We start from the raw sequence: 9,251 nt of genomic DNA, 5'->3' as shown, positions 1-9,251 counted from the left end.
TCATGACAGAACAGTTTCTGTACGAGGCGAACATCAACTGAACCGGCTCTTCTTGTTCTGAGAAGTGTAAAGAATGACCAACGTCAAGCAGTCACTATTATTGTAGGACAGATACGAATGTTCCCTAATAACACCATAATTTATCTTCATAGGATGGGCCACTAGTGCAGAAGAGTAAGACGGAAGCCACTCTTCACTCCGGACAATATCGTACTTAGATAGAATTGGACATTATAAGTGCTATCACACTCTCCTGCCTTGTAGGACACTGCTTTTTTATTCGGCAAATCCAAATTTGCACAATTAACCAATAGTATACGCATCTGACATTGACGGCTATTCTTCCTGGATCTTTCTTTGAACCATCTGTAAGCCACGAAAAATACATTGGTATTCCTGTTATGGCTTAGAGTGTCATTTGGTGTAATACGAAATGATGATCATTGTTGCTCGATGCGTCACAAGTAAGTGTTTTTATGCAAGATGAGCTCCTGCTCATTCAGTCAGAGTCACACAAAAATAATTTGGAGGTCAGGGAATTACCACTCTTCCCTGGTCAAACCAATCATCGGATATGAACCTCATCGAGCATACGTGAACCATCCTTATTTCTGTCCTGTAAAAGCGTCTCAATCAACCAGCTTCTAGGTACATCCTAGTCCCAAGTTCTTTACAATACCAAAGACCCATAATTCAGAACTCTAAAATCAGATGAATAACCATGTTTCTGTTTTAATTATTAAAAAAAGGAAGACTCACCGAAAATAATACTAATCTTATTTGTTTATCTAATAAAACGACATTCTTCCTAGAGTAGTTGCCTATTTACTTATTGGTAGGTTGTCTATTTTAAATGCATGTTGATTCGTTTTGAAATCAGTTTTATTATGTCCTTCGTAGAAGATATTTTATGTATACTACTATTTCAAAACGAAAAACCTTGTTCATTAAACCATATTATAACCGTTCGACACCTTGCACTTCTTATAAATTTTCTAGCATCCTTTTACTTCTTTGTAATCATACAAAATTCGAATACATTGCTCTCATTTAAACATACATAACACTATATACAATGTCAAATATAAGCTACCCTGTTCTATTTTATCTTTCTGTATGAAAGATTATTATATTTCTTCTTAAATAATTAAAATGAAAATTTTACACCAAAGCGATAACTATTTATAACTTGAATCATTTTATATTACATCAATTCTTAATCAAATTAATTTGACAATTTGCTTAAAATTTGACGTACATAGAGATATAAAATTATATAATATATAACAAATCGGAGGATTTAAGTTGATTATATATATTTACAGATATATAAGTTATAACCAGAAGTAGCTCGTTCTTGCGTGATAAACTTCTCAATGTAATACTCTTAAGCTGAGATCAAGGGAATTAACCATTCCCTGGAGCGTTTAATAACACGACAAGGTTGGAGTAAGCCTACATGCTTCAGTATAGTATAGTGTGTCACTTTTACATAAGATGAAGCTTAAATTATACCTTACACTATAAGATTTAATTGGAATTCCAGAGTCTAATCAAGGATTGATGGTTACTTTAAAACATTCGCCTGATCTGTAGGTTCCTACATGTCTCAGATTCTGTTAGAAAAAAAATGCCGTTCACCTAAAATTAGAAACCGAACAAAGAATGCGTAATGTCTGGGACCATGATGTTCCAGGAAAAAAACAACATTTAGAACAAAAAAACCAAAACCTTAGTTATTTCTTATTGTAAAATAGAGTTTCAATGGAAACCCATTTGCTTGTTTGTTATAAAGCACAAAGCTACGCAATAGGCTATTTGTGCTCTGCCCATTACAGGTATCGAAACCCGATATTCAGCGTTATAAACCCTCAGGAGGGAAATAACTTGCTGAAGCACAAAAAAAAGTTTAATGGATTACAACAAGGAATTTGCATAATTTTGTTAATTAATGGGATTAAGGCATACAGTCTTGCTTTATCTATAAACTACACAAGTTACATAAATTTTGTGTCTTGTTTATTATGTAAGTGATTGAAACTTTGTGTTGTGGAGAAGGAGCAGGCTACATATCCTTCATGTTTTTCATTTACTGTGAAGCTTTTTGAAACTTTATGTCTTGCAGACGGAACAAACTACAGACACTTTTGTGTTGTTGTTTTTTTAAGTTTCTGTGCAGCTAGCCAGAACCTTTGTCTTGTATACTGAGTAACTTACAGAAACTTTGTGCTTCATTACCTTGCTGAAACTTTGTTTGCCTTGTGTAGGTAGTGGATGTTTGTTTGACGTAAGGCAATTTTCGTACAACAATCTAAAGTGTACAGTGTGTTGCTCACAGTTTCATCTTGTTACCGTCATTTCACGAAGCGAAATTGATTATATTTATAATTATACTTATGTATACATGCATCCTTTTCACATATTTCGATAGATGTAAATGTTACGCCTTCATATACAAGCACTAATGCTCTATTAAGTTTTCAGTAAATATGCCCATATAAGAATCACAATTTTGATGCATATAACCTGTCTGAACGGGCGGGTCTTTACTTCTCATCATGAGGCGTTTTCGTCCCTCTGTTGGGGGAATTATCGGCGGCAACTTCAGTTCTCCGTATGAGTCAAATGGTCGGTGCAAGGAAACACCAGAATTTAGGGTTGGTAACGGCCCCGTCATTTGTGATGAATGATCCGTCAGTCCCGATATATTCCTATGCCACTGCATTAATATTACCAGCTTGAGGTCTACGAAGGAAAAATACAGACCTGTCACTTTTGCGTAACCCTTTCATGGTGGGGGTGCGCTTCCCAGTCTCAACTTGCATCATAGAATATCAGGGAAGCTTCATTTTTTATCTTTAGATTTTGTCGCTGATCTTTTTTTTTTCTAAGTATCTCTGGAGTCTGTATTGTTTTAGGGGCGGCCTCGTCGTTCTTTTTTTTGTCAATGCCATTGAAAAGTGTGTGTTTTTCTAGGACTTAACTCTCAGCACGACTCTTTCTGAGTTAAAATAAACCCATTTCTACTATATCAAAGAGTTTATACTGTTATCATAAAGAAACTGTTTCACTCAACTACCTGTTTATCACAACGTGGAAGAACTTTTTATATTTACTGTAACAAATTATAATTCTTTTATAGCCGAAACGTACGTTAATATATAAACTGAAATGGTATTGTTGTGCTACTTAATAATGTACAAACACGATTCACCAATTTCATTATTCGGCGTGTGATTATTTTTGCACCTATCTACACATCATTTATATAAAGGATTATATATTGTCCCATCCAGCTCACTCAGCTATGTCCCTTATGAGTTAGTTTCCTAATGCCATTGGAAGACTTGGCGACTCGGTGAGTTTTGAATCTTTTCCCTGATCATCTGACATAGTTTGGATAACTCAACTATGTCTCACTAGAATCTCTCTCTTCAGTGTGCCAGTGTTTGGCACTTATTGTAGATGACCTTTGACCTCAAGTCCTTGGAATATTCTGTATAACCCACACCACAGGTGTTGGAGAAAGCCTGATGTAGTTATCATATCTTCCTTACTATGGAACCTGTCGAAAAAAAGAAAAGTACCAAGATTTCTACTGCTTCTGCTTGTTCTTGGGTCAAAGTTCGTCCGGTGTAATGACTCGTGATTTCAGTTTTTGATGTGTCATGATCTTTGTCAGGGCTAGCGGGATGCCTTGTTGTGGCGTGAATTTACTCGTCTCTTAGATGTTTTCCATGTGACACCTCAAAAGGGTTGCATTGATTTCTGCTTGGAATATCCGCCCACATTGACAGTGGGGGGAAATTAAAGCATAAGTTGTAGCCTTGCTCACTAATCTTTAATCGATTGTACTCGGTGTGAGCTTGACAGTCAAGATGGCGCTGTATTCAGTGTCCTCTCAAGATTTATTGGAGTAATTTGTCAAACTTAGAGGGAGCCACTGTTGGTTTATTGAGCTCTGTAACTCCCTGCAGGAATACCACCCCGATTTGCCCTTAGTAGTATACTTGTAATATAGTGAATGTTTTAGAAATGTCAGCAAAGAAAAAAATCCATTAAAAAAAATAGATGTATTTTTTTCTAATATAGCATTTTGTTGCACTGTAAATGTTTTGTAATCGCAAAAGGACTTTAACTTTATTAGAACTAGATAAAAACCAGATTCACCGTCAAAATATATTTTTATCTCTAGTGATATATGGTTTTAGTTATCTTCCAGTCATGCTTCAATGTGGCCTATCATTTTTCCTTTTACGTTCAACAAAACAAGTACGTTGATAAACATACACATACACATATTTATCTATACAGTGCTTACATCTGCGTTCCAAAGATTTATGTACGTCATTAGATCTTCTTCATTATGGTATTTCTCTTAAGTGATTATATTTAAGGCATATGTCTAGCCTTTAGATATATTACGTGCGAAGAATCAGAAAAAAATGCTTCTATGTCATCTTTCTCACCTCGGTTGCTAAACAGTAAACAGTTCTCTAACATCACGAAATAATCATGTCTTGAGCCTCTTTTATGTTGGTACATAATCCCCCCCTGCACATTAAATATATAAACAAAGTTTGGTGCAAACACTTCGAACAATAACACAATCAAATAAACTAGAAAGAAAGACTCGTGAGTACTTAGTATGAAAAACAACAACAATATATATCAGAAAAGAATATACGTAATAGCACTGTCGTTGTATTGTTGAAAGCTCTTCAAGCTGAATTTTTAATAATTTATCAACACAATTACTTTCGACAATGATTCTGGATCTTCTTGTATTCAGTTTTAGAGTGAACTGAGGAGCACTTTCTGGTGCAGAGAAAACAATAACACCCATATATTCTCGAATACAGATCGGATTTTACAGAAGAAGAAATTGTTTTATACCTTATCGGTATTAAATAACTAAAACAGTACAATATTCCAATTTACTTAAAATGTCTGGTACTTTGATATACTATTTTAGAAAATCATCCTAAATCCAAAAGGTTTAAGTAAAGAAATAAACCAGCTTCAGTTCCTAAGTATTATACTTGGCAATAAACTTAATTGTAGAGGGCATTTTAATCCCACAAGTCAAACGTCTTGGAAAAATAAATAATCTCTTTTTGAGAAAGTATCAGCCACTAATAAAATCAACTTTTACAAAGCATATTAAGTACACTTGGCCTACTTGGTATAATTTTGCCGAAATTATAATTAATGGAGAATTCCATTTTTGTAAAATCATGTTTTACGAAGGATTTTTAGAACACCGAAGAACACTTCAAGTGACAGCATTCCAGTATGCAGTTTTCCATTCATTATTACAAATTTTTATTGACAATTGTATTTAGTACCCATAGAAATAATAGAAAAAGTAACGAAACTGTAGCGTTGGTCTAGGTAATTTCATGAATTATTATAATACAGTGTTAGATTTACCTATCCTCCAAATCTTAGTTGTCTATTTTAGTAAGGAGTATAGACCCACACGTTCTTGTGAGTTACGTGAAACTGTATGAATATAGACCCACACGCTCTTGTGTGTTACGTGAAACTGTATGAAATTTGTATAACTTAGGTGAAGAGATTTTGCGCTGCCTTCGCGTTAGTTATTCACAAAATGTTTTTTTTTTGTTGTTTTTAGTTTTTATCAAGAACAGCGTTAACTGGTCATACATATGCGGGTGGTCGAGTGAGATGAGGTCAGTTTCACAGATTGACGAGTGAGATGAGACCAGTTACACAGATTGACGAGTGAGATGAGGTTGGTTCCACAGATTGACGAGTGAGATGAGGCCAGTTCCACAGATTGACGATTGAGATGAGACCACTTCCACAGATTGACGAGTGAGATGAGACCAATTACACAGATTGACGAGTGAGATGAAGAGGGTTCCACAGATTGACGAGTGAGATGAAGCCAGTTCCATAAATTTCGAGTGAGATGAGGCCAGTTTCACAGACTGACGAGTGATATGAGACCAATTACACAGATTGACGAGTGAGATGAGGCTGGTTCCACAGATTGACGAGTAAGATGAGGCTGGTTCCACAGATTGACGAGTGAGATGAGGCCAGTTCCATGTACTAACTAGCTGATGATAGTCGCTAGGAAAAGATAATATTCACATGGAGATCAGGAAAGGTTAGATTCATGTGAATCACCGAAAAGTTTCATTAAAACCTAGCTAAGATTTCTCTTCACTAATGGATGACTTTACCTAAATTTCCCTGGTTACCCTTCTCCAAAGAACCAAAATGGAAAAATTAATGATAACTCTTCAGATCCCTGGTTACCCTTCTCCAAAGAACCAAAATGGAAAAATTGATAACTCTTCAGATCCCTGGTTACCCTTCTCCAAAGAACCAAAACGGAATAATTAATGATGACTCTTCAGATATTTGGTAAAGTGAATTTTTCGAGAATATTTTGCACTGCTTGGAGCAACATTAAAAACGACACAGAAAAACTTCAATTATCTGTCACTATATTTGCTGTTATTAAAAGATACATCTTAATGTTTAATAAAAAATGATGTATGTGTCTTAAAGGTATAGGTGAATTCAAATTCTGATTAGAATATACTTTCATTATATATCAAATCTGCGTCTATAAAACTATATATGACATAACTAAAAGGACTTGTGTTTTATCTTCGAAAACTCTGAGTTCAATGAAACACGCGGTTTTCAGATGACCAAACACATTTTCCATTTTTCAAATTTATTTATTACATTTTTTATCCGACTTAGTTTCTTAATCTCATGACGTATAGCACAGTCAAGGAAAGAAATTTAAATAATATACAACACAGTACAAATCTTGCCAACATACAATTCATTCGCAAGAGAGAACTGATGTTATTGGATTAGTCTTTATTGCCTTTTTTCATTATTTATTTCTTTTGCTATTGTTTTTGATATTCTTTGTTTTTTGTTGAAGGAACAGAAACATGATAAGATAATTATAACAAAACTCAAACACCTAAGCAGCAGGAAGCAAGATTGGTGGGAGAGTCATTCGTGTCTCTGCATACCCGCTGCTGAAGGGGCTGACCTTTCAAATGAAAAAGCCTCAAGAGGACGTTACCAAAACCATATGCCTGCGCAGATGTCTCTCAATAGTAAAGACGTTGAGATTTACGAGCATTCGAAACTTTGTACAAAGTAAAACAATGTTGAATATAAAATATTACAATTATAGTGCAATCGATATGACATTCGGTACTAATATAACATTAGGAATACTACAACAATACGGTATTCTTGTTATAAATAAGGTGTAGTGTAACAAAGTGTACCATTAGCAAGGCTACAACAATATTATATTCTTGCTATAACTAAACTGTAGTATAAGTAAGCGTAACGTTAGGAGGGCTACAATAATATGGTATTCTTGTTATAAATAAGGTGTAGTGTAACTAAATGTACCGTTAGGAAGACTACAACAATACAGTATTATTGTTATGAATAAGCTGTAGTGTAACTAAGTGTACCATTAGCAAGGCTACAGCAATACTATATTCTTGCTATAACTAAACTGTACTATAAGTAAGCGTAGCGTTAGGAAAGTTACATCAATGTGGCATTCTTGTTATAAAAAAGCTGTATTACAGATAAGTGTGACGTTAAAAAAAAGTAAAATAATACTGAATGTGCATGGTTCGGTTAAGTGTTTTTCATTAAGTAATGAAAATAAAATGTCATTGTTTTCCGTTTTTCTTTTACTTATTTCAATTGAAAAGTTAAAGAACTTAAGTTTGATTACATAATTCTTCATGGTGTTTGATATAAAGTGTATATGATACAGTACTATATAATTATATTACGAGAGGTTTTGAAATGTATATCTAATTTATGTGTACCATCAATTTGATTTTTCCATTATTTCACTCTTTGCGATTCAGTAAACCTGCTCTCGTATTAGAACATATGTATCATAACATCCGTTTTTCTAGTTTGTCTGTCTTACCCTTCGTGAGTTGACTGAATGCTAATATTTAACCCGTATTCCAGATGTCACCGTATATTTTTCCCACATATTGTATAACTCATTTTCTGTATAAGCAGGTAAGTAATAGTCCGCCAATTTCACCCTCCTTCGTGATTTAAAGAAAAATCCCACCCTCTAAGAATGTAATGTTATCACCAATTACATAAGTATATAAAGTTGATAGGTATTCCTTCAAATCTGCCCTTTCGAGATATTCAAATACTAAGATTAAACCCAGTAAATATACATTATGATCCCTAAATAGCTACTTTCCAAAATGCATGACCCAATCCCGATGTAAAAGCGTTTTGACCTTTTCTTGATATCTTACATTGGCCAAGAGGAAATTAGAGACGCGATTTCTATCCTGAGTGGAATGTCGTGATCCAGGGGTGTTTCCAGAAGAATATAAGTTTAGTGGAAAAGACCGATCTTCTCAGTGACACAGCAAATTTAATGTAATTGCAGCGTGAGAGGTGTAGTCATTAATTATTTTGTTTGATTTAAAGAACTTGAGAAAGATCAGAATAACTGATAACAAGAATAATTCGACACATAACTAACAATCTTGTAAAGGTTTCTGCACGGCAATACGTAATCATGTATACGATAGTTAAAAGTACGGTTTAGTTGAAAGTTTATACAGATGTCAAGAGAAGAGGTACTTGCTGTGAACATTTTACAGAATACCTACTAAAAACATTACAGGGTCAGTTATAATGACCGTTTCCTTGTACTTGTCTGTTTTAATTGCTCATTTTATTTGCAGTTGTTCTTTCTTTTCTGTATTTTTCTGTTGCTTTTTTATCTTAACAAGTTTATGTAGTTTGTATTTTGAAAAATGTCCTACTGCTTTCTATGAGATTTCTAATAACATGACAAACTATAACTGTATACTATAACTTAATACAGCGACGGAATCGTATTGTTTCACTCCTAATATTTGTTTGTTTTAGCGCAAAGTTACACAATGGGTTATCTATGCTGTGTTCGACACGGAAATCGAACCCCAAAATTTGACTTTATAAGCCCCTGAAGTTCATTAGTGATCCACCGAGAGACCTGCCTAGCGAGAAAGATGTTTGCTGATCAGCTAAGGTTAGGCCTTAACAGACTAAGAACGACGGTTTTACATCTGGTCAGACTTGGCTATAACTATACAGAGATAATGGGCTGTATATGACACTGACTTACATGCGACCAAAGTGAGATAAGAGCAGCGGTAGCTTTTCCTCCGTTTTATTATGTTTAGTTGAATATGGGG

Source organism: Limulus polyphemus, unplaced genomic scaffold (assembly GCF_000517525.1).
Source record: "Limulus polyphemus unplaced genomic scaffold, Limulus_polyphemus-2.1.2 Scaffold1467, whole genome shotgun sequence".
Lineage (NCBI taxonomy): Eukaryota > Metazoa > Arthropoda > Merostomata > Xiphosura > Limulidae > Limulus > Limulus polyphemus.
Note: the sequence above shows the minus strand (reverse complement) of the source record.